Source organism: Ceratotherium simum, chromosome 6, assembly GCF_057802395.1.
Source record: "Ceratotherium simum simum isolate JZ-2026a chromosome 6, ASM5780239v1, whole genome shotgun sequence".
Lineage (NCBI taxonomy): Eukaryota > Metazoa > Chordata > Mammalia > Perissodactyla > Rhinocerotidae > Ceratotherium > Ceratotherium simum.
Genome location: NC_141905.1, coordinates 55,674,518 through 55,692,036, shown reverse-complemented (window position 1 = coordinate 55,692,036; position 17,519 = coordinate 55,674,518). Strand labels below are relative to the sequence as shown.

The 17,519-nt window shown below is 38.5% G+C and overlaps 1 pseudogene; it reads left to right on the top strand.

Moving 5' to 3' along the window:
* The window catches only part of LOC101405238 (cytochrome P450 2C9-like), a 92,745-nt pseudogene extending 92,294 nt beyond the window's left edge, over nt 1-451 (top strand).
* Nucleotides 452-17,519: the final 17,068 nt, after the last annotated feature.

The window sequence follows — 17,519 nt, the reverse complement described above, 5'->3', positions numbered from 1 at the left end:
CGCTGGCTGAACTGCTTAGGAAAGAGTGAACAGGCTCATCAAATTAAAATTTGCCACTTATATTATCCAGAAAATAGAATAGAATGAGAATAACTTAAATGATGTTTAATAAAACTAGCCTAAAAATTATGATACTGTCAAGATGCAAAGGAAGCAAGTGGAAAACAACCTACATAAAAAGAATATTAATTGAAAGTAAATAAATACCTTTCACTAATATTTTTGAAGAAGTGGATACCTGCTGATTTAGAGTTCTCAGTTTATTCAGAATTTTGATGACTAGGTGCAAGTCTGGCTGGGTGAACTTAGGAGATGCCTCACTGCCATTTTCCGGAAGGTGGTGTCCATGGAAAAATCCGGGACAAAAGGACAAAAAGGAGGACAAGAACCCCTTGGTGGGGACACAGGCTCAGATGGCTGCACCGAGGCTTCTTGGGGAACTGAGGAGTAGATCACATCCTCTTGCCCAGAACTTTCCTTTTAGATCCCTGGGAAATGTGGGTTGGTAATGGAGGAGGAGGAGGATCTCGGCAGCCCAGGGGAGGGTCTGAAGAGAGAGGCAAGGGACTCTTTTGTCCTGGGGAAGCAGCACTCTCTCCATAGAGATAAGGGAACAAGGCTCACCGACAAACACTCCCCCATGATCATCAAATGCCTGAGGATCCAGTTCTGGAAGCTCAAGATTAATTGTTGTTTAGGTGATTCTTTACCTTGGGTCTTCAACCTTCTGTCTGGAGATCATGAGAATTTCTTCAACCACCTGAGCTTTCAACCAATGATCACGAGATTTTATTTCCAGGGACAAAATTTGTCTCAGAGAGGATTAAATGGTTCTTTCTACCTATCCTTAAAGATCTTTGAATCACTTTTTGTAGGTCTCCAGCTCTTCTTAATTTTCACAGTTTGTAGGGTCATTGGCTTCAGAATTTCATATACAAATATGTGTGTATACATATTTCATATCATCTTTATCCATTCATCCACTGCTGGACACTTAGGTTGTTCTCACAACCTGCCTATTGTGAATAATGCTGCAATAAACATAGGAGTGCAGATATCTCTACAATATTCTGTTGTCATTTATTTTGGATATATACCCAGAAGTTAGAGTGCTGGATAATATTGTAGCTCTATTTTTAGTTTTTTGAGGGACCTCCATAATGTTTTCCATAGTGGCTGTACCAATTTACAATCCCACCAGCAGTACATAAGCATTCCCTTTTCTCGTCTTTGCCAACATTTATCTCTTGCCTTTTTGATGATACCCGTTATAACAAGTGTGAGGTGATATTTCATTGTGGGTTTGATTTGCATTTCCCTAATGATTAATAATGTTGAACATCTTTTAATATACCTATGGTCATTTTGTATGTCTTCTTTTGAAAAAATATCTATTCAGTTCCTCTGCCTATCTCTTCTTTTTGTTTGTTTTTTATTTTTTTCCCCCAAAGCCCCAGTAGATAGTTGTATGTCATAGCTGCACATCCTTCTAGTTGCTGTATGTGGGACGCGACCTCAGCATGACCGGAGAAGCGGTGCGACGGTGCTCGCCTGGGATCCAAACCCAGGCCGCCAGCAGCGGAGCGCGCGCACCTAACCACTAAGCCACGGGGCCCGCCCCCTCTGCCTATTTCTTAATCAGATTTTTTTTGGTATTGAGTTGTGTGAGTTCTTTATATATTCTGGATATTAGCCCCTTATCAAATATGTAGTGTGCAAATATTTTCTCCCATTCTATAGGTTGCCTTTTCATTTTTTTGATTGCTTCTTTTGTTGTGCAGAAGTTTTTTAGTTTGATGTAGGCCCACTTATTTATTTTTGCCTTTGTTGCTTGTGCCTTTGGTGTCGTATCTAAAAAATAGTTACCAAGACCAACATCAAGGAGCATTTTCTCTATGTTTTCTTCTAGGAGTTTTACAATTTTAGGTCTTACATTTAAGTCTTTAATCCATTTTGAGTGAATTTTTGTGAGTGATGTGAGATAGGAGTCCAATTTCTTTTTTCTGCATGTGAATACTCAGTATTCTTAACATCATTTGTTGAAGAGACTATCCTCTCTGCATTGAATATTTTTGGCTCCCTTCTCAAATACTAGTTGACCATATATGCACGGGTTTATTTCTGGGCTCTTGATTCTATTGCATTGCTCTATGAGTATGTTTTATGCCAGTACCCTACTGTTTTGACTACCATGGCTTTGTAACATAGTTTGAAATTAGGAACTGTGGTACTTCCAGTTTTGTTCTTCTTTCTCAGGGTTTCTTTGGCTATTGGGGGGTCCTTTGTGGTTCTATGCATATTTTAGGAGTTTTTCCCGATTTCTGTGAAAAACATCGTTGGAATTTTGATACAGATGGTGTGGAATCTATAGATGGCTTTGGGTAGTATAAATGTTTAACAATATTCATTCAGATGATCCGTGAACATGGGATATCTTTTCATTTGTTTGTGTCCTCTTCGATTACTTTCATCAATGCCTTTAGATTTCAGTGTACAGATCTTACCTTTCCTTGGTTGAATATATTCCTAAATATTTCATTGTTTTTGATGTTATTGTGAATGGGATTTTTTTCTTTATTTCTTTTTCAGATATTTTATTGTTAGTGTCTAGAAACTCAACTGATTTCTATATGTAGAATTTATATCCAGCAACTTTACTAAATTTGCTGATTATATCTAAGAGTTTTTAATTGAGTATTTAGGATTTTCTATATATAAGATTATATTGTCTGCAAACAAAGACAATTTTACTTCTTCCTTTCCAATTTAGATGAATTTTATTTCTCTATATTAACTGATTATTCTAGTTAGTATTTCTAGTAAATTTGAGTAAGAATGGTGAGAATGGCACCCTGGTCTCATTCTTGATCTTCAAGGAGAATCTTCCAACCTTTGGCCATTGAGTGTGAGGTTAGCTGTGGACTTGTCATAAATGGCCTTTAATATGTGGAGGTATGTTCCTTCTGTGCCCAATTTGTTAAGAGGTTTTATCATGAAAAGGTGTTGAATTTTGTTAAATGCTTCTTCTGCATCTATTGAGATGATCACATAATTTTTATCTTTCATTCTATTAATGTTGTGTATGACATTTATTGATTTGTAAATGGTGAAACATCGTTGCATCCCAAGGGTAAACTCTACTTGATCATGGTGCACGATCCTTTTAAACTACTGTTGAACTCCGTTTGCTAGTATTTTGTTGAGAATTGTTGCATCTATAGTCATCAGGAATACTGGTCTGTAGTTTTCTTTTTGTAGTGTCCTCATCTGATTTTTATATCAGGGTAAATATCTCAAACATAAAATGGGTTTAGGAGTGTTCCCTCCTCTTCAATTTTTTGGAAGAGTTTGAGAAGGATTAACATTAATTCTTTAAATATTTAGCAGAATTTGCCAGTGAAATCATCTGGTCATGGGATTTTCTTAGTTGGAAGGTTTTTGGTTACTGATTTTTGTGTTGATCCCAGTCTGTTGATATTGGTACTCTCAGCTAGGAATGCCTAAGGCATTTGCCTGGGCCCTGTGTTACTTATAGTGTATCCCATAGACATTTCCTTCCCTGGGGCCAATGTTATGGCTAGACTGACCCTTGTAGTTCTTCACATTATTACAGGATGCACTTCAGCAAAAACCAAGCTTTGAGGAACAAGATTTATTGGTCACAGGTCCTAGAAGGTAAATGGCATACCTGAGGGCCACACAGCAAGATCATGCGTAGAGAGAGAAAGAGTTAGGACCTGGGGCCCTGCCTTTATTAGAGTCCAAGGGTGTTGCATCTGGGGTTTTTCAGGGTCACTCATTATTGGATAATTTGAAACATAAGAGCAGGAAACAGGGCTTGGGAGACTGGAGCACGGTCACACCAAATGGTCAATTATTATCGAGTTGTCTAGGGTTTCCAGAAAAGGGAACTTCATGGGTGTGGGGGGCCTAGTTCCTTAACAGATTGTTTTGCTGCTGTCTGCATCATACAGCTGGCAATATGTTTATTCTAGATGGATGTATCTTGAAACGGATGCCTCAGCAATCAGTAGCTTAACATCAGGCATTTACACTACATTGATTCTATCTCCTTACCCATTATTGGTATGTTCATATTTTCAATTTCTTCCTGATTTGGTCTTGGTATATTGTATGCTTCTAGGAATTTATCCATTTCTTCTAGTTGTCCAATACGTTGGCATATACTTGTTTATAGTAGTCTATTATGATCCTATGTATTTATGTTGTATCAGTTGTAATGTCTCCTCTTTCATTTCTGATTTTACTTATTTGAGTCTTCTCTCTTTTTTTCCCAGTCTAACTAAAGGTTTGTCTATTTTGTTTACCTTTTCAAAAAAACAGTTCTGAGTTTCATTGATCTTTTCTATTGTTTTTCTGTACTCTATTTCATTACTTTCTACTCTCACCTTTGTTTTCTACTTCCTTCTGCTAACTTTGGTCTGAGTTTGTTCTTTTTCTCTTAGTGCCTGAGGTGCAAAGTTAGGTTATTTGAGATCTTTCTTATTTCTTAATATAGGAATATATCTCTAGAAACTTTCCTCTTAGAACTGCTTTTGCAGTACTCCATAGCTTTTGGTATGTTGTGTGTCCACTTTCACTTGTTTTGAGATTTCTTTGTGTGTGTGAGAAAGATCAGCCCTGAGCTAACATCAGATGCCAATCCTCCTCTTTTTGAGGAGGAAGATGGGAGGTGGACTGACATCTGTGCCCATTTTCCTCTACTTTATATGTGACACTGCCACAGCATGGCTTGGCAAGTGTGATTTCAGTCTTATTAAATTGGCTAAGACTTGTTTTGTGGCCTATCATATGCTCTATCCTGCAGAACATTCTCTGCATGCTTGAGAAAAATGTGTATTCTGCTGCTGTTGAGTGGAATGTCTTATATGTCTCTTAGGTCTATTTGGTCTAAATTATGGTTCAAGCCCAATATTTCCTTGTGATTTTCAGTCTGGATGACATATCCATTGCTGAAAGTGGGGTATTAAAGTCTTTTTCTATTATTGTACTGTTATGTATTCCTCCCTTCAGATCTGTTAGTATTTGCTTAACAGATGTTGCTGCTCCAACGTTGGGTAAGTATATACTTATGATTGTTACCTCTTTTTTTATTGAGATATAATTGACATATTACATTATATTAGTTTCAGGTGTACAACATAATGATTTGATATTTGCATGTATTGCAAAATATCACCACACTAAGTCTAGTTAACATCCATTACCACACATAGTTATAAATTTTTTTCTTGTGATGATGTTATATTTTCTTGATGAATTTACCCCTTTATCATTATATAATGACCTTTTTAGTCTCTTTTTACCTTTTTTGGCTTAATGTCTATTCTGTGTCATAGAGGTATAACTACTTTTGCTCTCTTGTGGTTTCTACTTGCATGGAATAATTTTTTCCATCTCTTCACTTTGAGCATATGTGTATACTTAAAGCTGAAGTGAGTCTCCTATAGATAATATATACTTGGGTCTTGTTTTGGTTTGTTTGTTTGTTTGTTTGTTTGTTTTTAATCCACCTAGGCACTCTGTGCCTTTTGATTCTCTAATTCAATCCATTTACCTTTAGAGTAATTATAGATATGTAGGGGCTTACCAGCGCCATCTTATTAATTGCTTTCCTGTTGTTTTGTACTTCCCTTGTTCTTTTTTGACTCTCTTGTTGCCTTCATTTCTGAAGTGGTGATTTTCCATGGTGGTATGCTCTGATTCCCTTGTCTTTATCTTTTATAAATCTACTATAGGTTTTGCTTAGTGGTTACCATGAAACATACATAAAACTTCTTATTGATGTAACAGTTTTTTATGCTGATAACAACTTTACTTTAATTGCATAGTAAAAGTCTACCCTTTTATTCTCCTCTCACTACTTACCATTTTTATATTGTGTATTCATTAATAAATTATGGTAGCTATAGTTATTTTTTATACTCTTGCCCTTTAATCTTTATATTATAGTTAAGTAGTCAACACACTACCATTTTACAGTATTAGAGTTTTCTGAATTTGATTATATATTTGGCTTTATCAGTGCTTTATCAGAAAAAGCTTTTTCATATGCTTTTATGTTACTAGTTAGCATCCTTTCATTTCAGCTTAAAGAACTCTTTTCAGTATTTCTTGTAAGGCAGATGTAGTGATGATGAGTAGTCTCAGCTGTGATTTGTCTGGAAAAGTATTTCTCCTTCATTTCTGAAAGATAACTTTGCTGAATAGAGCGTTCTTGGTGGCAATTTTTTCTCTCAGCACTTTGAAAATATCATCACACTGTCTCCTGGCCTGTAAAATTTCTGCTGAGAAATTTGCTGATAGCCTAATGGAGGTTCTTTGTAGATTATAATGTTCTCTTCTCTTGCTGATTTTAGGATTTCCTCTTTGACTTGATTTGTGCCAGTTATATTATATCTTGTCTGGGTAAGATTTTTTTGGACTGAAAAAATGGGGTGATTTGCTAGACTCATATCATGGATGTCCAAATCTCTCCCCAGTTTTGGGAGGTTTTCAGCCATTATTTGTTTAAATAAGCTTTCTGTCCTCTTCTCTCTCTCTTTTCCTTTTGGAACTCTAAAGATACAGATTTTTGTTTGTTTGTTTGTTCCATGATGTCCCATAGATCATGCAGGGTTTCTTCACTCTTTTTCATTCTTTTTTTTCCCCCCTCTGACTGGATTATTTCAATGTTCCTATCCTCTATTGTAATTTTTTTCTGTTTGTCTATGCTGCTGTTGATACTCTCTATTGAATTTTTCATTTCATTCATTGAATTTTTCAGCTCCAAAATTTCTGTTTGCTTTTTAAAAATGATTTCTCTCTCTTCAGTTAATTTCTCATTTTGATTCTGTACGGCTTTCCTGATGTTGTTGAATTGTCTTTCTGTGTTTTATTTTAGCTCACTGAGTTTCCTTAAAACAGCTATTTTGAATTTTTATGGGGTAAATCGTAGTTCTCCATGTCTTTGGGTTTGGTTACTGGAAGATTACTGTTATTTTTGTGATAGCATGTTTCCTTGATTTTTCATGCTCCTTGGAGTTTTGCATTGCTGCTTTTACATTTGAAATACCATTTACCTCCTCTAATGTTTACTAACTGCCGTCAGGGTGGGGATACCTCTTGTTAGTCTTGTTAAGATTCTGAGGCTTTCTCAGACCTTGTAGGGGTATACCTTCTCCGTGCTTGTTGCTCTTTCTTGTGGCAGAATTCTCAAGCTTATATGTCTTCTCTCAATCCTAAAATGTACCAGGCTGACTGCTGTTAGCAGCTCTTTTGTTTTCCTGAAGGTGGCAATAGAACTCAAGTTTGTGGTTTCTCCTTTGCCCACAGACACTGGCCTCATTTCTGCACATGCTATTGAGCCTTCTACAAAATCTGACTCTCATTGACACCCTGGGGAGAATGAACAGGGAGCCAGCCACAGAGTGCAGAAGGTATGGGTTTGGTAGGCAGCATACTAGAGGTGCCCACGGGCCAGTTGGGAGGATCTGTCAGAGACATTTCCCCAGGCTCATGTACAAGCTTCCTGATGGAGTTCAGAATGCAATCAGCAGGGACTGCATCCCTTTAATGCCTTCTGGGAATCTTATATGCCCTATCCACCCCCTCCTCCTAGTGATGGAGCTCCCAAATAATATTCCACAAAGAAACTTGTTGAGGGTGTTATATTTTGCTACAGCTGATGCTGAATTGCTACTGGCAAGTTCCTTGTCTCCCTGTAGAGAAAGCCTTTGTTTGACTGCCTGAAAAATTCTGTCTGAAAGCAAGAGCTAAGAACACTTGAACTATCAATGCACCCTCCACCACCTCCCACTGATATCTAGGGACAGAGAAACAGTGTCTCATTGGTGGATACTGTACTGAAATTTTTAAGCATTTCCACAAGATTGCCAAAGTAAAGATCCCTGGCAGGAAGAAATGTTTCCATAGTGGCCCCTGCAGCCCCTGTGTTCAGTTTGTCTACCTCAGAACACAGCGATCACTGGGCTAACTCCCACCAGGAACTAAACCTGTTACAGGCAACTGGAGAAGACCATGGAACATGTACTGTGGTGGAGGAAAATAAGCAATACATAATAAACACCATAAGAGTTAGTAACAAAATGGTTAGCAACCTCTACCTTCCAGTCAGATTGCCCTGGTTCGTCTCCTGGGTTTGCCGCTTAAATCTTTGTGACCTTGAACAAGAAACAAGATACATAGCAGAGGATCACCTCAGTAGTTTGGTGATAAAATGAGTATAATAATGGTGTGGTAGGATGAATCAATACCTCACTTCCTCCAACAAAGATGTCTACAGCCTAATCCTTGGAAGCTCTGAATATGTTACTTTACATAATAAAATAGACACTACAGATGTGATTACAATAAGAATTATGACATGGGTAGATTATCCTGCATTATCCAGGTGGGCCCAATATAATTACAATGGTCCTTATAGGAGACAGATAAGAGGATAAGAGTCAATAGTCAGAGACGTGATAACCGAAACAAAAGGATGGAGTGATGCAAAGAAGAAGCCATCAACCAAGGAATGCTGGCAGCATCTAGAAGCTGAAAAAGGTAGAGAAATGAATTCTCTCCTAGAAGCTCCAGAAGGAACTAGCCCTACTGACAACTTGCTTTCAGTCCAGTGAAACTGATATTGGACTTTTGATCTCCAGTACTGCAAGATAATAAATTTGTGTTGTTTTAAACCAATAATTTTGTGGTAATTTGTTATAGCAGTAATGCGCATTAATACAAATACTATCCACCTCATAGATTTATGAGAAAGTTTAAGTAACATAAAACATTCAAAATGCCAAAATCAATATAAACAGAATCAGCAGTTGAACATTGGGGAAGGTAGTGATGGAGGAGAGATTATAAATTTCAGGTAGGCTTCATTGAGAAGGTGACATTATATCAATGTACAAGACTGTGTGTTTGCCCAGACCTCTACCAAGACCTAATTAAGGTATTTTCATTTGCCAATCAAGACGGTTTAAAAGGTATGCAATGTAGTTTTAATTTGCATTTTTTGTTTTTAATGGTTCCATATGTTTTTTTTTTGTTTTGCTTTGTTTTTTATTGCAGTAACATTGGTTTATAACATTGCAAAAATTTCAGGTGTACATCATTGTACTTCTATTTCTGCATGGACTACATCATGTTCACCACCAAAATACTAATTACAACCCATCACCACACACATGTACCGAATTATCCCTTTCACCCTCCACCCTCCCCCCTTCCCCTCTGGTAACCACCAATCCAATCTCTGTCCCTATGTGATTGTTTATTGTTGTTATTATCTACTACTTAATGAAGGAAATCATACGGTATTTGGCCTTCTCCCTCTGACTTATTTCACTTTGCATTATACCCTCAATGTCCATCCATGTTGTCACAAATGGCTGGATTTCGTCGTTTCTTATGGCTGAGTAGTATTCCATTGTGTATATATACCACAGCTTCTTTATCCATTCGTCCCTTGATGGGCACTTAGGTTGCTTCCAAGTCTTGGCTATTGTGAATAAGGCTGCAATGAACACAGGGGTGCATGTACCTTTGCAAATTGGTGTTTTCAAGTTCTTTGGATAAATACCCAACAGTGGAATAGCTGGATCATATGGTAGTTCTATCTTTGATTTTTTGAGGAATCTCCATACTGTTTTCCATAGTGGCTGCACCAGTTTGCACTCCCACCAGCAGTGTATGAGAGTTCCCTTCTCTCCACATCCTCTCCAACACATGTTGTTTCCTGTCTTGTTAATTATAGCCATTCTGACGGGCATGAGGTGATATCTCATTGTAGTTTTGATTTGCATTTCCCTGATAGTTAGTGATTTTGAACATCTTTTCATGTGTCTGTTGGCCATCTGTATATCTTCTTTGGAGAAATGTCTGTTCAGGTCTTTTGCCCATTTTTTAATTGGGTTGGTAGTTTTTTGTTGTTGAGATGCATGAGTTCTTTATATATTTTGGAGATTAAGCCCTTATCAGATGTATGGTTTGCAAATATCTTCTCCCAATTGTTAGGTTGTCTTTTCGTTTTGTTGATGGTTTCCTTTGCTGTGCAGAAGCTTTTTAGTTTGATGTAGTCCCATTTGTTTATTTGTCTATTGTTTCTCTTGCCCGGTCAGATGTGGTGTTTGAAAAGATGTTGCTAAGACCGATGTCGAAGAGCGTACTGCCTATGTTTTCTTCTAGAACTTTCACAGTTTCAGGTCTTACATTCAAGTCTTTAATCCATTTGGAGTTAATTTTTGTGTATGGTGTAAGGTAAGGATCTACTTTCATTTTTTTGCATATGGCTATCCAGTTTTCCCAACACCATTTGTTGAAGAGACTTTCTTTTCCCCATTGTATGTTCTTGGCTCCTTTGTCAAAGATTAGCTCTCCATAGATGTGTGGGTTTATTTCTGGGCTTTCGATTCTATTCCATTGATCTGTGTGTCTGTTTTTGTGCCAGTACCATGCTGTTTTGGTTACTATAGCTTTGTAGTATATTTTGATATCAGGGAGTGTGATACCTCCAGCTTTGTTCTTTTTTCTCAGGATTCCTTTAGCTATTCGGGGTCTTTTGTTGTTCCATATGAATTTTAGGATTCTTTGTTCTATTTCTGTGAAAAATGTTGTTGGAACTTTGATAGGGATTGCATTGAATCTATAGATGGCTTTAGGAAGTATGGACATCTTAACTATGTTAATTCTTCCAATCCAAGAGCACGGAATATCTTTCCATTTCTTTGTGTCTTCTTCAATTTCTTTCAGAAATGTTTTATAGTTTTCGGTGTACAGATCTTTCACCTCTTTGGTTAAGTTTATTCCTAGGTATTTTATTCTTTTTGTTGCAATTGTAAATGGGATGGTAGTCTTACTTTCTCTTTCTGCTACTTCGTTGTTAGTGTACAGAAATGCAACTGATTTTTGTATGTTGATTTTGTATCCTGCAACTTTACCATATTCGTTTATTACTTCTAAAATTTTCTGGTGGATTCTTTAGGGTTTTCTATATATAAAATCATGTCATCTGCAAATAGTGACAGTTTCACTTCTTCCTTTCCAATTTGGATCCCTTTTATTTCTTTCTTTTGCCTGATTGCTCTGGCTAGGACTTCCAATACTATGTTAAATAGGAGTGGTGACAGTGGGCATCCTTGTCTGGTTCCTGTTCTTAGAGGGATAGCTTTCAGTTTTTCACCATTGAGGATGATATTAGCTGTGGGTTTCTCATATATGGTCTTTATTATGTTGAGGTACTTTCCTTCTATACCCATTTTATTCAGAGTTTTTATCATAAATGGATGCTGTATCTTGTCAAATGCTTTCTCTGCATTTATTGAGATGATCATGTGATTTTTGTTCTTCACTTTATTAATGTGGTGTGTTACGTTGATTGATTTGCGAATGTTAAACCATCCCTGCATCCCTGGAATAAATCCCACTTGATCATGGTGTATAATCTTTTTAACGTATTGTTGTATGCGATTTGCTAGTATTTTGTTGAGGATTTTCGCATCGATTTTCATCAGTGATATTGGCCTGTAATTTTCTTTTTTTGTGTTGTCCTTGTCTGGTTTTGGTATCAGGGTAATGTCAGCTTCGTAGAATGAGTTAGGGAGCTTCCCCCCCTCCTCAATTTTTTGGAAGAGTTTGAGAAGGATAGGTATTAAGTCTTCTTTGAATGTTTGGTAGAATTCACCAGGGAAGCCGTCTGGTCCTGGACTTTTATTTTTCGGGAGGTTTTTGATTACTGTTTCGATCTCCTTACTGGTGATTGGTCTATTCAAATTCTCCACTTCTTCTTGATCCAGTTTTGGAAGGTTGTATGATTCTAAGAATTTATCCATTTCTTCCAGATTGTCGAATTGGTTGGCATATAGTTTTTCATAGTATTCTCTTATAATCTTTTGTATTTCTGAGGTGTCTGTTGTAACCTCTCCTCTTTCATTTCTGATTTTACTTATTTGTGCCTTCTCTCGTTTTTTTCTTGGTGAGTCTAGCTAAAGGTTTGTCTATTTTGTTGATCTTTTCAAAACCAGCTCTTGGTTTTATTAATTTTTTCTATTGTTTTTTGGTCTCTATTTCATTTATTTCTGCTCTGATTTTTATTATTTCCCTTCTTCTACTGATTTTGGGCTTTGTTTGTTCTTCTTTTTCCAGTTCCTTTAGGTGCATTTTTAGATTGTTTATTTGAGATTTTTCTTGTTTGTTGAGATAGGCCTGTATCGCTATAAACTTCCCTCTTAGAACCGCTTTTGCTGTATCCCATAAATTCTGGCATGTCGTATTTTCATTTTCATTTGTCTCCAGGTATTTTTTGATTTCTTCTTTGATTTCTTCGTTAACCCAGTCGTTGTTCAGTAGCATTTTGTTTAATCTCCATGTATTTGTGGCTTTTCTGATTTTCTTCCTATAGTTGATTTCTAGTTTCATACCGTTGTAGTCAGAAAAGATGCTTGGTATTATTTCAATCTTCTTAAATTTATGGAGACTTGTTTTGTGGCCTAATATGTGATCAATCTTGGAGAATGTTCCATGTGCATTTGAAAAGAACGTGTATTCTTCGGTTTTTGGATGGAATGCTCTGTATATATCTACTAGGTCCATCTGTTCTAAGGTGTCGTTTAAGGCCAATGTTTCCTTATTGATCTTCTGTTTGGATGATCTATCTGTTGGTGTAAGTGGAGTGTTAAAGTCCCCTACTATTATTGTGTTACTGTCTATTTCTGTTTTTATGTCTGTTAATAATTGCTTTATATATTTAGGTGCACCTACATTGGGTGCGTAGATATTTACAAGTGTTATATCCTCTTGTTGGATTGTTCCCTTGATCATTATGTAATGCCCTTCTTTGTCTCTTTTTACAGTTTTTGTTTTAAAGTCTATTTTGTCTGATATGAGTACTGCTACCCCAGCTTTCTTTTCATTGCCATTTGCGTGGAGTATCTTTTTCTATCCCTTCACTTTCAGTTTGTGAGTGTCTTTAGGTCTGAAGTGTGTCTCTTGTATGCAGCATATATATGGGTCTTGTTTTTTTATCCAGTCAGCCACCCTATGCCTTTTAATTGGGGCATTTAGTCCATTGACGTTTAAAGTAGCTATTGATAAGTATGTACTTACTGCCATTTTTAACTTTTTTTTTTTTTTTTCCTCAGTGTTTAAGTAGTCCTTCTCTGTTCCTTACTTCTTCTATACAGAATTGATGGTCACTTTAGTTTGACCTCTGTCTGAAAGCTGTACTCTTTAACTAGCCTCCTCCCTCCTTTTATGTTTTTGATATCATATCTAACCTCTTTTTTGTGCATTTGTATCCATTATATTCTAATCGTGGAAATAGATAATTTTTCCTATTTGTGGTCTTCTCTTTTCCCCTTAAATCAGTCCCTTTAACATTTCTTGTAACACTGGTTTCTTGGTGACAAACTCCTTTAATTTTTGCTTATCTGGGAAAATTTTGATCTCTCCTTCCATTTTGAACGATAACCTTGCCGGGTAGAGTATTCTTGGCTGTAAGTTTTTTCCTTTTAGCACTTTAAATATATCGTGCCATTCTCTTCTAGCCTGTAAGGTTTCTGCTGAGAAGTCAGCTGATAGCCTTATGGGGTTTCCTTTGTATGTAACTTGACATTCTCTTGCGGCTTTTAGGATTCTCTCTTTATCTTTAATTCTGGACGTTTTGATTATGATGTGTCTTGGTGTGGGCCTCTTTGGGTTTATCTTGTTTGGGGCTCTCTGTGCCTCCTGTACCTGGATGTCTGTTTCCTTCCTTAGGTTAGGGAAGTTTTCATCTATTATTTCTTGAAATAGATTCTCTGCCCCCTTGTCTCGCTCTTCTCCTTCCGGGACACCTATAACACGGATGTTAGTGCGCTTGATGTTGTCCCAGAGGTCCCTTAGACTGTCCTCACTCTTTTTAATTCTTTTCTCTTTTACCTGTTCACCTTGGGTAATTTCTTCTAGTCTTTCTTCCAGCTCACTGATCCGTTCTTCTGTATCCTCTACTCTGCTTTTGAGTCCCTCTAATGAGTTTTTCATTTCCAGTATTGTATTCTTCATTTCTGATTGGTTCTTTTTTATATCTTCCATTTCTTTGTTGACGTTCTCACTGAGTTCATCTATTCTTCTCCCCAGATCAGTGAGCATCCTTAACTCTCTTAGTTTGAACTCTCTGTCAGGTAGGTTGCTCATTTCTGTTTCACTTAGTTCCTTTTCTGGGGTTTTGTCCTGTTCCCTTACTTGGAATGTATTCTTTTGCCTCCTCATTTTGCCTCTTTCCCTGTGCTTGTGTCTACGTATTAGGTAGGTCAGCTACGTCTCCTGCTCTTGGATAGGTGACCTTATGTAAGTGATGGCTTAGGAGTCTTCCAGTGTGCTTCCCTCAGTTCTCAATGTTCCAGGGGTGGCCCCTATGTGGGCTACGTGTGTCCTTCTATTGTGGCCTGTTAGCTCTCCCTATAGGCGCCCAGGGAGGCTGAGTTATGCTCCTGGCCAGCTGTTGTAATGCTCAGCTGCTTGTAGTTGTTGTGGGCCCTTCAGTCTCTTTATCAGGTGTGGGGAGCCCCAGCACAGTTGGCTGTAAGTTCTAATACCACATTTGTGTTGCAGTATTTCTTTTAAGTGAGTAGGCCCCCAGTGTGTCAGGTTGTTAGGCTCAGGACCTTAGAATTGCTGTAAACCTCTAGCCTATTAGGTCTCTTGTCAGCTCTCTGAGGATTGCAGCTGGGTGGGGCTGGCCTCAGGCACTGGAGCACCCAATTGTTTCAGGCTTTCGAAGGTGGGGCAAACCCCCTATGTGGGTCTTTGAGAAGCACAAGTCTTCTGCAGCTGACAAACCCTGCCGCCCAGAGGTCCACACACACAGTCAACACAGTCCTGCCCCGTGTGAGCACCCCGACCTCCCCAAGCGGACCCAGTCTCTCCACGGCGGGAGCCCCACACACTCCGCCACCACCCCACACTCTCCACCCGCTCCTTGTGCACACCCTGCCCCGCTCAAGTCAGCTCAGTTGCCAGGCTGCAGAAAATCCAGTCACCAATCTATGCAGGCCCACACGTTGCCTGAGGGCTTGTTGTTAGGTGGGGCCAGTCTCTAGGGTGGGCTGCCTGCCTTGGCTGAGCTGGATTAAATCGGTGCTCTAGCCGGTGGGGCAGACCCTGGGCTAGCAGGTCTCAGGGAAAACTCCAATGGCGTCTGTGTCAGCACGCTCACACCAGGCCACAACAATGGCCGCCGCCAATGTCCCAGTCCCTGGAGAGGTCTCACCCCTCACCGAGATGCACTCAGGGCCTATTAGATGAGTCTCTTGTCACCAAAGCAGTGTGCACCTTTCTTTCTGGTGATTTTAGGATGCTTTCTGGAACGGGTGAGTTTGTGCGCGGGCCCTTTAAGAGCCAGTTTTAGTTTCTTTGTGAACCGGGTTTTCTGGGGGTGCTCCCCAATGCTTTAGTAGCAGGCAAGGTCAGATATTATGCCACTGGTGTCGATTGTGCTGGGTCCACAAAATGCCCACAGCGGGGGTGCTCCCCGGCTCAGGGCCCCGCGCCTCCAGGGAGGCTGCGTACCTGTGAGTTGCTCCCGGCGGCCGGCCGTGACGCTGGCGGCTTGTGAAGGCGGCGTTTTTCCTCTCCGGAAGGGAGTCTCTGCCTCTTCCACCCCAGTTAGGATTGTCCGTTGTTGCAGGAGTTCCTCTCATCCAGTTTTCAGTTCTGTCTCAGGGGTAATTTTTCCACGAGTAGTTGTAAATTGGCTGTGTCCACGGGAGGAGGTGAGTTCAGAGTCTGCCTACGCCGCCATCTTGACTCCGCCTCTCTAATGGTTCCATATGTTTAATAGCCATTTCCATTTCCTCTTCTGTAAGCTGTCCATTGAACCATATGCCAAAGTTTCTATTATCTTGGAGGTTTTCTTGGCATATTGTTTAGAAGAAAAACAGCCAGTTGTAGAATAACATGTGTTACATGAGCCCAATTTCATAAAGAACCACATTTAATCCCTTATGTATGTGTGTGTTGATAATATATATTATTTATGAATATATACTTATGCACACGTATATGAATAGATACATATTAACATTTATACACATATATTTTATCTTAAATATGCATGTCAAAATGTAATTGGCTTCCTCTGGGAGGTGACCTTGGACAAACTCAATGGGCAATATTACTGCTCATTTCATACACCTCAAGACAAAAGGAAAAGAAGAGATGACTATAGTTTGAAATGTATAAGATATTTAGTTGTCTGTGCTTTGAAGGTGACTTGAGGCTAATGATATCAGGACCGTAGAATCAAGTTACCATTGCACTTATGTTAACTAGAAAGCAATGTACGGTAAACTAGAAAAGGCATAAAATCTGGTAATGCCTTGCAGAAATTTTGCTCTTGTTCGGGGAAACAAATAACACTCAGAATGTATGATTAGCACTAAGAAAAATGTATATTATATGTAAACCCAAGTTGGCAATATGAAATAATAGGGAAATGTGGAGATGTTGGTCAAAGGATACAAAGTTGCAGTTATGCAGAATGAATAAATTCTAGATATCTAATGTACAGTATGATGACAATAGTTAATAATAATGTGTTATATACTGGAAATTTGCTAACGGAGTAGATTTCAGGTGTTCTCACAATACACACGCAAAAATGGTACAATGTGAGGAGAATGACTTGGTAACTACCATGACTGTAGTAATCATTTCACTATGTGTATTTGTATAAAAACATAGACCTTCAATATGTACAAATTTAATTTTTAAAAATTTAAAGAATGGGGCCGTCCCCATGGCTAGGTGGTTAAGTGCGCGTGCTCCGCTACTGGCGGCCTGGGTTCAGATCCCGGGCGCGCACCGACGCACCGCTTCTCCAGCCATGCTGATGCCACATCCCACATACAGCAACTAGAAGGATGTGCAACTATGACATACAACTATCTACTGGGGCTTTGGGGGAAAAAAAATAAAGGAGGAGGATTGGCAATAGATGTTAGCTCAGAGCCAGTCTTCCTCAGCAAAAAGGGGAGGATTAGCATGGATGTTAACTCAGGGCTGATCTTCCTCACGAAAAAATAAGTAAATAAATAAAACTGCTTAAAAAAATTTAAAGAATGAAAAATAAATCAAATAATATTTCAATTTTTTTGTTGCTGTTTTCTTGGTAACACCAAAGCCTTGCTATGATTTCTAACACTTAATGTTCATTCCTTGCAATCTCTGATCTCATTTGCCTACAGATTGGAATTACAACTGTACACAATTTCTCTCATTTTCACATCCAAACCATGAGTAACCCTATGTGATGTTCAACTAAGAAAGGCTTTCTGCCCTCATCCTTTTTATCCCTTTTCTGTGCTTATCTATATGATGACCAGCATGACCTCTTTGGTTTCTATGTCTGTTAATTTTTTAACCTGCATTATATACAAAAGAGGAAGGTCCCAGAGCTAACCAAGAAAATAATAACACTTTTTCTTTAGAACATGCATAGGAGGAATGACTGTGAATTGGCATATAGTAAT